Below are 13875 nucleotides of genomic sequence, written 5' to 3' on the forward strand. Positions count from 1 at the left end.
TACAGTCAGGAAGTCTTAGAGATAAATATTCGTTCGAAGAAACATCAAAGTTACAGTTATTACTTAGGATGAAGAGATAACATATGGAGTCATCATACGAGCCCTGTTTCGTTGATGATTCCGAGACGTTATCCTAAGGGGGAGATAATTGTAACGCCCGTAGATCCGGGCTAGTCAATTTAGAGATAATAGGGGTCAAAAATGACTTTTTCAAAAAATATTATTTAGAATAAATAATCTTAACCAAGTTGTTGAATACGTCTCAAGGGTTCCGTACATATAAATAACGTTGAAATCCGAGTTATAACGAAGAAGTTATGGTCCGTCGAAGTTTTACTGCAAAACCGGCACGACACCGGGAGACATAAATAGTGAATTTACGATGGAGTACTTTTTAGCCCTATAAATCTAAACAAAATTTTTAGTATACGTTAAACCGAGAACATACAAAAAAAGAACACCCAAATCTGACTTCGTATCAGGAAGTTATGAATTTTCTAAGATTTGGCTTCGCAGTGCACAGCCCGAAACTCGAATTTTAGATCGAGCGGTTTTTTCCCTACACAAACTAAATGAGAATTGAATATCTCATTAATAGGAACTCAATGGTAAAAAGACGGACGAAAACAGAGTCCGTATGTAGAAGTTATGAATTTTACGCGGACATTTAACAGTATAATCTCCTCGTACTGTTAAATTTAAGATCGGTCAAGAATTAGCCGACAGAGGCAAAATGAAAGTTGTAGATCTTACTTTTACCTACGTGTGGATATAAAGAACATCAAAAAAGGAGGTCGTATGTGAAAGTTACGGATTTTAGAAGTTGGAAGTGTGTTGTGCGAAAATGGGTGATGTGACACAATCTTGGCCATTGATTTCTCCCCAAGTCTTGCCACTAGATGGTGACATGTGGCACCAAGTTCAGCCATATTCACCCTATAAATAGAACCTCTCCCACCCTCATTTTCTTCACACCTTTCTCATTCTTTCTTCTCTTTACTCTCTCTCTCTCTCTCTAGCCCCGAAACCCCCCGAAAAGACTAGGGAACCTCCCTAGCACGAGGCGGAAGCCCCGGAGTGCTCAACGGCTCCGAGAAGAAGAGCTTTTCGGCTTAGGAATGCTGCTCCAAGCAAATCCCATTTTTCTATAAAACCCACTGTAAGTGAGCTAAGCCTACGCTATTTTTAATATAGCTTTTATTTAATTATAGTAACGTTATTAGGAACTGATAATAAGTACTTGTGCTACTATTATGGGTTATATAAGTATTGTTTAACACGTATATAATAGTAATAATAGCTAGACTATTAATTAGTCTCGGCGAATAATAGACTAAACTCTAGTGGTAATAATACTAAGTTTCGTTGAGTTGGATGATGAGTTGAGAGGTGATATAGACCATGAGGTAAAACATGGGTATATGAAATATGAGTTGGATGATGAGTTGAGAGGTGATATAGACCATGAGGTAAGGGGTGAGAGGTGGACGATGTGAGAAGCCTTATTCCCAAAAGTTGGCGCCGTCATCTAGCAGAGTATGGATGACAACCACAGAATATTCTAGACAGTTCAGTGGAACACTAGCAGGCTCACAACCTGTAGGTGTTGTGAACGATGTGTTCACCGGTGTACCCTAAAAACCCATTGACATGTAATGCGAGTGGACTCTCGAAAATGATACTGTCAATAAATGAGATAACCCTAGCAACTGTGCTCGAAGGGCAATACTGGCAGTTGCGCCTCACATAGAATGTCACAATTCTAGCAACTACACCTAAGTGATAGAACTAGCAGCTGTGCTTGACAGCTGTGTCATTGACAACGATGGACTTCATATCTATTCCTTAGGAAAATCTTTAGGAATGAATGAACGAGAAATAGTTGATTCTTAGGGTAGATCCTTAAGAGTAAAGAAGATAATGGGGATGGGTAATTGGGTTAACTGTTTGATGATTAAACATAATAATTATATTATTGTGGGTTGAAAACCCTATATACTCACCAGGTTTCCCAACCTGACCCACTCAGTTTATTTATATCACAAGTGTTGATATAAAGTCACATTACACTGAGATATTAAGGAGATATAAATCAGTAGTGGTAATGAATGTAAGTTATGTTTATGCTAATATTTTTGTATTGACGATGACATCCCAATGTTTTAAATGAATAAAAATACATTTCTTCGGAAATTCTTTGATAATGAATTTATCATGTTTTACTCGTACAAATTCCACAACATTTTTTATTAAAAGAAGTACTCTGATTTTTATAAAGCATAAACAAAATCGGTCTTTTCTGGCCGTGAAAATAGGGATGTCACAGCAACCAAGTGGGCCACAAGAAGGTCGATTGTCCGATGTTGAGCGTAGGAGCAGTGAGTGCATCTACTCCAACTACTTTGAGGAAAACTGATGGTCGTGAGGATAGGGCAGGATCCCCAATAGAGAAGAGCCAATAATTACAGTGTCGGGCAAGGGAGACTAGGACTCTAGCAGGTGATATTGCGGCTATGTTATCCTTTGCCTTCGTTTTGGTTGTTATCAGTATTTATGTTGTTTGGAATTTTGTATCGATTTGGGTAAGCGTTATCTTTGGTTTAATTCTCTGTTATTGTTTGAGTTGTACGATCAAGAATTGTTATATGTTATTTACATTCTATGAATCATTAATGGGTCAGAAGGGGTTGCATCTTGTTGAGTGGGTTTCAGTGTGTTCGGTTATTATTCTGGTTCTTGGTCAGGATCGGTTCAGGGGTATTGTGTGGAAGGTCTATGGCCAGGTTCAGCATGTTAGCTCTCCAGTATCGTCGAGGTTCAGTGGTTTTAGCATTTGAGCTTGCTTGGCCACTAGGAATGCCAAGGGAAGTGGTCTATTGCTAAGGTTTTGGTCTTGTCACCAGCATAAAGGACTTCAAGATTTAGGTGTTGTATCATTAAAAGCATCTGGAGTTATCGGATTTGCTGGGATTTCGGGGTGTGTTCATCTGGTCTTCAAGGGTTGTGTGGTCTTTAGGTTTGGCTAGTAATGGAACACTAGCATTGGTAAGTGCAGGTTGTCAGGGATTTAATCATAAGGGGTAAGATGGATTGGTAATCATTCAAACCTTGTGTGCTGGGAGAGCTTCGTCGAACAAAAGTGGGGGAGAACCGTTGAGATTTCTGGGAGTGGATTCAAATGTGAAACTAGGATGACTTTCACATCCCCTTTGAGGAGGAAGGCGGCGTAAGTGGCTATATGGATTGAGGATTGTGTGAGTTAGGAGTTCAAGAAACTTCCCATCAGTTGGTTATCGCCTTCTTGGTGATGGATAGTAGGCTTTTGGTGGAACCAGGTTCGGGTTCCAGGTATGACTTGAGCCCAAATTAGGCGATTGATCGGGTGCGTGTTCGAATCTGGATGTGTATGGATAGATTGATAGATGAGCGGTAAGATCATGGGTGGTGGTTATCGAAAAATAGGAGTATTGTAATACTGTAGGTTGGCGTGTAGAATTCACTAGGTTGGTAGTTAGTGTAGGAGTGTTGTAAGACTGCGGGGTAGCGTTCACTAGTTGGTAGTTAATGTAGGAGTGTTGTAAGACTGTTGGGTGACCCATAGCATTCACTAGTTGGCAGTTAGTGTGGGAGTGTTGTAAGACTGCAGGGTGGCCCGTAGCATTCACCGATCCGTGCGCAGCGGTTAGAGTGTGGCAAATCCATGATTGGTCATGGATTTCTTCAGATGGATTAGACCAGGGTGGGTTAGTTCGTCAGTCTGTTGGAGGGCCACAACATGCTTGGAATCAGGAAGTGGTAGGCCATTAGAGGCAAGGTATGATATAAAACAACAATTGGTCATATAGCATTCACTTTTAGCATTGGATTTGGTGGCAAGATAGTTTGGACAATTATTGCCAAATGAGGCTTTCTTTCGGAAGTTGCGTGGGGCGACTATGTGTGCCTTTTGAATCAACAACCAAGCGGCAATCCGGTGTTTCAGTTAGTTGGCAGACAAGTTGGGACCAGGGAGGTCTCGGCTACTTTTGGAAAGCAGCTAGGGGGGCTGCAAGATGAGTCGGGGCGGTATAAGTTATTTGGTATTCGTTTGTGGAGTTGTTGGTTGTTCAGGGCATATGCTAATTCACTTGCAGTTTGGATTCAATAATATCAGAGTAATTGATTTGACCCCGTTGCGCAGCTCTCGTCTGAGTTTAACCGTTGCAGGGACAAATCTTCTACTCGAAGGATTATTTGAGCCTTCTGTCAAGTTGAGTGTTCTGTAGCCGTATATGGTCAGCGATTTTGTTCCCAATGGAAGCATCAAGATAATCAAGGGTTAGAAGCGTTTTGTTTGATCTGGAATTCAATGAGAATTTGGCATGGTAGTGGTTCAGTGTGGGCGGTCTTTCGGGGAGTCATACCAACTTGAGATTTCAAGTTTCAGAGAAGGTAGAAGTGATTTTCTTCATGGGATTAAGGATTCATTGTTCATTTAGTTTGGAGAGTTCTGCTAGGGTTGGGTTCAGTTGCCTTTGGGAAGGTTGTGGTATGCATAGGGGTTGTGATTTTTTTTGTTTAAGCTATATGGTGTGCTAGAATGATAAGTAATGATTTCGAGGAAAAAATCTAATTTAAGTTGGGGAGAGTTGTAATAACCTGTCCCGAATTGTTACTAATTTAGATGTAGGTAATGTAATGTAAATGATTCGGGTGTTCGGATTTGGCTTTGGAGCCAAGGGGTATTTTGGTAAAATGATAGAGGTCTTTTATGGAAATTGAGTTTTGTTCGGGAAATTTTATGGCATGTATGAGTTGATAAAAGTGTAGAGCTTCTCGTTACCTTTTCATGGATGTAAGGATCGTCGAAATCGGATTTATAATGAAGTTATGGCCTTCAGAATATTTTATGGTTTAAGAGGAAACCCTAGTACGCGGGGCATACATAGGGAGTTCACAGGGCGTACTAGTGCAAAGGGTAGTATGTTGGGTGTACGCTTATTTTTCACAGAAGGAAGGATCGTGAACCTCGACCTTATACGTTGGGTGTACAAGCTAAAACCCTAATTTTTTTAGTAAGTTTACCCTATTTAATCACCTTAAGTCTTTAGGGATGGCCTCTTTAGCAGCCCCCAAACCTCCTAGAACCCTAAATCAACCCTGAAGCCCCTTGGTGGTGTTCTTGAGCTATTAAGAAGACTTTGGTGCTCATTTTGCCTTTGTGAAGGAAGTGGAGAAGCTTGAAGTTGCCTTGCTTGGAGAAAAGGTTTTGGATCCAAAATCATCATCTTGTGGGAAAGCTTTCTGAGGTATCAAGTTTGCATCTTGGCTTGTATATGTTTAGATCTCTTCATAGTTAGTTTGTAATGCTTTTGGTCCCTTTTTGGGTTAATGGAAGAGTTAAGTCGTGTAAGGGCTTGTTCTTTTAGATCTTAGTTTGTTTTGGTCTCCTTGAGCATAAAGGTGCAAGATTTATGAGATTTTTGGTGTCATGAATGCATTAAGTAACTTATTAAGTCCCTTTTAAGCTTAAGAGCTTCATTTAGCCATGCAATATCATAAAGTTAGCAACGTTACATGATAATCTAACTCAAGGAAGTCAGATCTTTGTTTTGGAGCTTTGTCTTAAGGGAATAAGTGTTGAATCAAGTTTTGGGTCTTACAAGCAGGTACGCTTAGCGTACAAGCCTCCAAGGGAGTATGTTATGCGTACGTGCTAGGTAAGCTCCGCGTACTCGGTCTGTTGAAAATCACATGTTTAGGCTTCGGTTTTGGCCTATCTTTTGAGCTTGGTTGCGTGGGTCATTGTTGGGCCATTTAAGAACAAGTGTTTTGGATTAGGGAAAAGTTAATGGGATTTAAGGTAAGGCCCATGTAAGGGTTTGGGCCCAATTTGGAAAGTTTTCCATCAGTGGGCTTTGGATGAATATTTGGTTGGTGGGCCTTTTTTATTGTGAGTTTGGGCCTTAGTCTTGGACTAAGCTATGAGGGGTAAAATGGTCTTTTTACCACATATATGGATTGGTGGTTTTTGATTGGAACCCAATGTTAAATGGGTGTTATTTGATAGTGATATCTCAGGGAATTGTTAGACCGACAGCGAGGGATTATCAATATGATTCAGCAGTGCGAGGTAAGTCTCCTAACTGTACTTTGGCTCGAAGGCACCAATGCTGGCCTATTTGGTTTATGTATTATAGGAAGACCAGGGGGTGGCCATTGGCATTTGTATGAAAGACCAGGAGGTGGCTCCTAACAGATCTGTATGCAAGACCAAAGTTTGGACTTTGGCAGTTAAGTAGATAAGTAGTTGTAGATTATATGCTAGTTGTCTTTATGATGCTTGCATGGAAGACCAAGAGGTGGCTCCTGGAACTTTTCTGTAAGACCCAAGGTTTTGGTCCTCGTCTTGGCAAGGAACGACCATGATACGGTTCGTAGCATAATGGCAAGACTATAATTGGCACATAGCACCTCCTATTGAATATTTGATATGTATGACTCGTATGTTATGTATGGTATGTGGTATTCGGGGAACTCACTAAGCTTTGTGCTTATATTTTTTGTTTATGGTTTCAGGTACTTCCAGTTCGAAAGGGAAGGGCCCGACTTGATCGCAACACATACACCTATATTTTCCGCAACTTTTAGATTTCGGGGTTGTACTCTAATAACTGTTTTTATTATAAAATATCTTTAAGGCTTTGTTTAAATGATAAATGGGTTTTTGATTGTTCTAAAAATGAAATTTTACCCTCGTGTTTTGGGATGTTATAGCATTCCCTTTAGCCTTGACCGTATCATTGTGTATCCTTCACTACGTCGTAGACATCACAAAATCGTTTTTTTAACTCTTTAATCGCTAATAACACAATTAAATTATTTACCTGGAATAGATGTTACAATTCTCACTGTTGGAGCATGAAAATGCTCTACAATGTTAAAGGTTTATTACGTTAGAATATTCCCTTGTTTGAAAATCATATTCCTTCCATTAGTATATAAAGTGGAGGTGATGGTCATTTTAATGTAAGAGTGGACTATGTAGACTTTTTAGTTTAGAGAGAGTGTGATGGGATCTCTCCCATCAAAGGAGAGTTATCTCTCCCAAACCATGAGTGTTATTGTAATGTTATATATCCCTCTATCTATTCACTACAGTTTTACTCACATATCTTGTTCATACACGATTATCTTCTTGGTAATATCTTCTGCACCGATCCAATCGACAAAATGGGAATCTACAAGTGGTATCAGAGTGTAACCTTGAAGATATAATGATTATTTCAGGGGAAAAATACCGATTGGTTTGTTATCTTGAAGATTTTAATTCGTCATTCTTGAAGATTTTCTTAGCCTTCGCAACTGAATTTTTTTTTGTGAGTTATTTACTGTTTTATTGGTAATGTTGCTAGAAAAATAAAAATCTTGTTGCTACTATTCATTACATTTTTGTTGCTGTTAAAATCTGAGTTTATCGAGAAAATATTTTTTCTGAAGAAGATGAAGTTTCCTTTAAAAAGGTGGTGTTTGATCGTGTTATTCCATGCAAAAAGATGTTTAGAAAAAGACAAGAATAATTAATGCATAAACTGACACATGATCTCGGATCATTTCTTCATCTCGGCACATACTCCACTCCGGACTCTACCATCAACTCGTACCACAACCATTTCGGACTCAAGACTAACTTCAGATCTTCAAGAGTTAGAGATTGCTAGAGGTTCACTTTCAAGTTCCAACAATCTCCCGCTAAGTGAACTTAGCAATTCAGTCAGCTTAGTTCGATTCTTCCTTGATAAACATATATGCCCGGTACAACCAATCTCTGACTTCGATGTACCACTGCAGCTGACTTATGAATGTTCCCTTCACATGCTCTGGTGCATCAGACTTTGATGCACGATTGATAAACTTCTTAAGGGCCTTGGTGGGAACCAAATCTTTTTTTCAATTTCTAGAGCTTATTCTTTAGCGAAAAAAAATCTAAAAATATCTAAATTCATATATTAACATTGTGAATGTGAAAAATATTTTTTGGATTCACCGTGTGAATCCGAATTCACGTTGTGAATTTTCGAAGATTCACATTGTGAATTTGACGTAAAAAAAATTCGAATTTTATATCATTGGAAAAATGATAAAAAAGTTGTGAATTTCTGTATTTTTAGTTTTTTTTTTTTTTGATAAAAAACAAGTTCTAAAAGTTGAAAAAAAGATTGGTTCATTGGTTAATTATGGTTCTCTATTGAACCTCACCCTATATATATATATATATATATATATATATATATATATATATATATATATATATATATATGCACATCACTAACCGAATGTGATGTGTAATCTTCAAAATCTTGATCTTCAATCTTCTTCCCTTCCAAAGCGTTGTTTTTTGTACTTCTCTGGCTTCTAAATTCGGCTAAATCTCTAGAACTTCATATCCAACCTCCTCAAGTCGAATATGTAAAGGGATATTTATAGTGTCCTAAATTCGTATCTCACGTTGTGAGACTTAAGGTCTCATGTCATGAGATCAGTACAATTCGTGTATGACAAGAAAATTGCGTTCCGTGTTGTTATCTTCTAGAAATTCCCTCCTCACGACGTGATATTATAAAGCTCACCTCGTGAACTTCTATGTTGCATACATGATTGAGATTCTTCCACTCGCCATGCCATGACACTCTGAAGCCACGTCATGGGACTTCTATTTTAAGGTTTTTCTTCCTTTTAAGCCCCGTTAAGCTTCTAGCTTCAACTCCAGTCCTTCCAGGTTCCAACTTTTTTCGTTTTTGGTCCTTTTTCCTTCAAGATGTAATTGAACTCAATAAGTACCAAATATCTTTGCAATTAGCCAAATTAGCTTAAAATGTATTTAAATAACGCCTAAATATATGTATAAATATAGAAATATCAACCGGCACATCAATGTGAGATGATAAATGACCTCAAGGTTGTCAAGCGAGTTTGCATGGTTATTCACTTGTCGTTTGTGATCCTCAACATCCAAGTCATAAAAAATGAGAGCATAATCCGGGATTAAACATGTCATTGATAAGATTTAATGTAACTCAAAAGATCTAGGAGTTTCATAAGATTGAAATCGGTAAAAGCCTTACCTACCTAAAATAGATTCGAATTTGATTACGATATCCCGCTTTAAAGTTCGAATAAAAAATATGGATCCTAGCCTTAATTTATATTTGGATTAATAATTAAGGATTAAAATCAACTAACTTGGATTTCCTTTTTCCACTTTTAGATGTCTTATGAAGATAGAAATGGTCTTCCTCATTCTTATGGAAATGTTTTTCATCAATCTTCTGGAGGTGGTCTTCCAATTTCAAGTAAAGGTGAAATTGTTTTCCCTTCCTTAGGAAATGATGGAACTAGACATCATCTCTCTTTAATTCTTCCACATCCTCCTCGTATGACTCTCTAAATGCCACATGTTCCTCAAGTTGAAAGACATAAAACTACTCAAGCCCTATTGGCATGTAAACACAAAGATGGAAATTATGTGTGTGCGCATGTTCTGAAAATGAAATCGTACATTGAAATAATGGGAAGAATGGGTGTCATATTCCAAGGTAGCAAGCCATTGATTTGGTTCTTCTTTCACTTCCTAATTCATATGGTCAGTTCATTGAGAACTTTCATATGATGAATCTTGATGTGACCCTAATTGATCTGACTGAGATGTTGACAACTATACAAGCAGAGAGGCTTAAGAGTACAACTAAAGTAGAAAATGCTTGATGGATCTAATCCTAAGAATTTATTAGAAGTTGACAATGGTAATCAAGAAAAGGTTGTTCTTCCCAATGGAAAGGGATCATCCAAGGTCAAACAATTTGATCGTATGGTAAAGAGAAAGGCACATTCTGAAATCATTCAATGTGTTGATCCCAACGAGTCCATTTATTTCTATTGCTAATTGAAGGGAAATTAGAAGGGAAGCTGTCCAAACTTCCTGAAAGATTTTGAAGATGGTAAAGTCAATTCGTATGACTCTACTTTAGGTACATCCATTATATAATCTCACAAGCTCCTACTCTTAGACTCTTAATACATAATGTGATGAACACATTTGGATGGTATTGTAGGATCTAAAAGAACAAAGGAAGCTTAAGCAAAGTGAGCTAAATATGACCGTGAGAGATGGTCCGCGGTCACATGGTTCGATGGTCAAAATTTGGAGCTACTATGAGGGAGTTAGGATAATTTAATAGATTTTTATTACTCTTCGGAGATGTTTAGAAATATAGTTTTTCATTTCATGCATTGTAAGGAAAAGTTCTAATTTTCATTTTTAGTTCAATAAAAGAGAAGTTTTGGTTTACATAGTTGCCTTATCATATTTTCTTGAAATGACATTAATGAAAATGTTGGTTATGTTTCTAATAATAGAAATATTAATTTGTGGGTTTGATTCTTATGATATCGCTTATGGTATTGTCATAACTGACTAAGTGAAAATAAATCTCACCACCAACTAGAAAGATACTTGGTGTCATACAATTCGAATTGTATAATATATGAGATTCTTGTTCATTGGAAAATTATGACTTAAATCGTTGTTCACATGTTTATGTGAGGAAAGTGAAGTACTAATGGATCTCGTACATGTTGATATGGACTCTTCAGATCTGCCATAAGTGACACTAACTCTATTCGTCATGAATTACTGATGTTTCAGTAAATATGGTTTTGTTTATAACACTACAAGAAAAAGGGTATCAGAGACTGACATAATCAGTCTCCGATGGTCAATAATCAGTCCCTAATGATTATCGGGGACTGATTTAGCTAGTCCCCGAAACCTAGTCCTAGATAGTCGATTTTTTTGTGTATCAAAGACTGAAAATCAGTCCCTGATACATCAATGTATCAAAGACAAAAAATCAGTCTTTGATAATATATAATTCAGTCTCTAATATGTTTTCTTCAAATCCCCAATATGATGCCATATCAGTCCTTAGTTCTATCTTTTAGGTACTAAATATCAGTCCTATATAATGTATTATTCAGTCTCTGGTATGTTTCACTGAAATCTCTATTTTATGTTGTATCAATCTTTGATACTATATTTCAAGGCTAAATATTAGTCTTTGATACTATCATGTTGAGTCTCCAATATCTTTCCTTCAAGATCTCACTTGTATCATATTCATCCCTAATTTAAATGGAATATAAAATAATAAATGGAAAAACCAATATCATTACTTAAATTAAATTTGAACTTGTATAATAACAATATTCTCAATATTGGAAACACAAATGTCTTGAAAAACTAACAAGTCTAAAGATTTTTCTAGCAACACTAAAAACATAAAACTACTAAACTAAATACTTGTTGGGGAAGAAACACAAAAGTTGATTACAGAAAATAACTTGAGAGTTAAGTTTCCCATCTTCATTGAACACCGGTTCACTCACTTTGTTGCCCCTACCTATTGCAAGAACAGCCTGCACACATACATGAAATAATTTTTGTTATGTTTCTAAATAAATAATTTTTTTGAAGGTTTTTGAAAGAAGAAATCAGAAACTGGGGTGGATTTATAATGACATAAAATTGGTCTACTAGGAACATACCTAAATTTGTTATACTGTAATGACAAACAATGTTCATGAGGAATTACTTTTTGACAATATATTTAATATTACAAATAAATGATATTGAAAAAAGTGCCACCTTGGAACTCATTTGGTGTAAGCTTTCCTACTTGTGCCTTTTCAGCAAGTTCCTTGACTATCAAACAAACAAAACATATAAAGAAAAGACTCCCTAACTAACGAATATAAGTTAATAAGATGGAACGGAATCACATTCATTCAAGGATGGTTCATTCCTTTCCATGAAAAGAAAAGTTTTTTCATTCCAATTGAATGAACCATTCCATTGCATGAATTCCATATGATAGATGTCAAACTAGTAAACATTTAAGCACCAATAATACCTCTAAGGAAATAGACTATATGAATTTTTATAGGCATTTTTCACAGTTGGAGTCATCAGCACCTATAAATTCATGATGTTAAAACAATCAACAACTTTAGCAATAACAGAGAAAAAAAAATATAAAAATAACATGTAAGAAAGAAACTGATACATTCTTAGTACTAACCACAATTGATATACCAACAAAATCACATACTATAATTTCTCTTTCGTATCATTCCAAAAAGTTGCCATGTATTTTCATAGTCAACTATCAACATTTAATAATTATTATAGTTAAATTATGAGCATGAAAGAGTCTTGCGTACAATTAGCGTTTGGAACTTTTTTCAATGTAATTGCCACAGTTTTATAACAATATCATTCACCAACACTTTAACCGCAAATTTATCTCCACAAAAAAAAAGTAAAATCATGCATCCTTTAAGATGGTGAAAAAAGAAAATCTACAAAATATCATATTCGTAAGCACAAAACAGACCCTTAAGCTATTTTCTAAAAGATAAAAGATGATCCAACATAACATCTATCAAAAACCATAAAATAGTATAACCACAATTACATTGTTGTTTTGATTCTGACAACCTTTTCTTAATCACCTGCAAAACAAGTAAAACACACATGTTATTATACTTAAAAGGGAAAACTGCAGAAGCCATTATTGAAGAAGCACCCAACTTATCTTATGCAATTATGATTTTTGTAGATGGAGTGATTCTAGTTAAGATGGACTTATGTACTTTTGCTTCATCAACACCCATGGCATGTTGAGCTGCCTTTGCCTCCTTAACTGCCATATTATCACTAATTGATGATTTCACCTATTCCACACCACATGGATCTTTAACCTTGCAAAACGATACAGTAACAACAATTCTCATTTTATGATTATTAATATTTTTGGTAAATTAAAAGTGGAATTGTGAAAAAAAAAACCTACTGTTGTTGCCATGGCTTGTCAACTAAAACATCTTTTAAGCCTTCGACTGCCAATATGTTTGCTAGGTATTGAGAGTTAGTATCAATAACATAAGCATTTATATATTTGATCATTTTGGAAGCATAACATAAGATTAAAATTTTACCCTTCTTTAGGACATTCAAAACAGACGAACGCGATGAAAAAACTTGGAGAAAAGGTTTGAATCGATGATGGGAAGACGTCTGAAGAGTGGTGAGGGAAGGTTTCAATTTGAAGCAATGAATGGGGTGACGAAGATGAAGGGTGATGACGATGAAAGGCGGAGATTATAGGAGCAGTAGGGTATTGGTGGCCGACGACGGTGATGAAGGAGTCTCAAAATATCCAAAGTTTGAACCAAGGAGAGTCTTGAATCGTAATTTCCTTTAATCTAGGCTGAAAGCCTTGAATCGTAATTGCGTGCAACAAATAATAGTCCAAATCTAATCTTTTAGGTTTTTTTGTGAAGTAATGAATTTGGATCAGAGGGGAAGCGGGATTTTCTTAATTTTTTTGGGGTGGTTTTCGTTTTACCGCTAGTTCAAAGGAGGGGGGCGGAAGAAACTTACATTTTTATTTTTTAGGTTTTAGAAAGGAAGAGTAAAATAGTTATTTATGAAAATTCAAATTAAATATAATAACACGTGTACCTGAACTGAAGCTGAGGGTTTGGTGAAATTTTTTACCAAATAAATATGTAACTAAAAAGGAATTTCTACTCAACAAAAGGGATATGATGCATGCAATCGGCCAAGCTCAAGTAAGTGGTTCCCAGAATACCAATACATGTATATTATGTTATATGCTATGATTATGAGAATTCCATGCCAGATTAGGGCTAAGGATCTGCTCGGTATTTCCTGATAGGAGAGATGCCTTTGTTTGTTTGTTGTATGAGCTGATAAACATGCATGTTAGAGCTGGTTAGTTCGGGATAGATTGGCCTGTTATGTGATGCCTTGTT

At 36.5% G+C, this 13875-nt stretch overlaps 1 long non-coding RNA gene across 5 annotated transcripts; it reads right to left on the bottom strand.

The window, feature by feature from the left end:
* Positions 1-11258: 11258 nt before the first annotated feature.
* On the bottom strand, positions 11259-13433 carry LOC145090611 (uncharacterized). 5 transcript variants are annotated; one of them, XR_013701672.1, is made up of 7 exons: positions 13036-13433; positions 12891-12936; positions 12629-12798; positions 12513-12549; positions 11949-12010; positions 11684-11740; positions 11259-11454 (listed from the first exon to the last, which is right to left on the bottom strand). It is a non-coding gene; the product is annotated as an uncharacterized LOC145090611 (long non-coding RNA). The 5 variants fall into 5 exon arrangements; XR_013701670.1 differs by having other exon boundaries at positions 12513-12798; XR_013701671.1 differs by having other exon boundaries at positions 11684-12549.
* Positions 13434-13875: the final 442 nt, after the last annotated feature.

The sequence above is a fragment of the Lactuca serriola genome, chromosome 2 (assembly GCF_051521515.1).
Source record: "Lactuca serriola cultivar US96UC23 chromosome 2, Lser_US96UC23_V15, whole genome shotgun sequence".
Taxonomy (NCBI): Eukaryota; Viridiplantae; Streptophyta; class Magnoliopsida; order Asterales; family Asteraceae; genus Lactuca; species Lactuca serriola.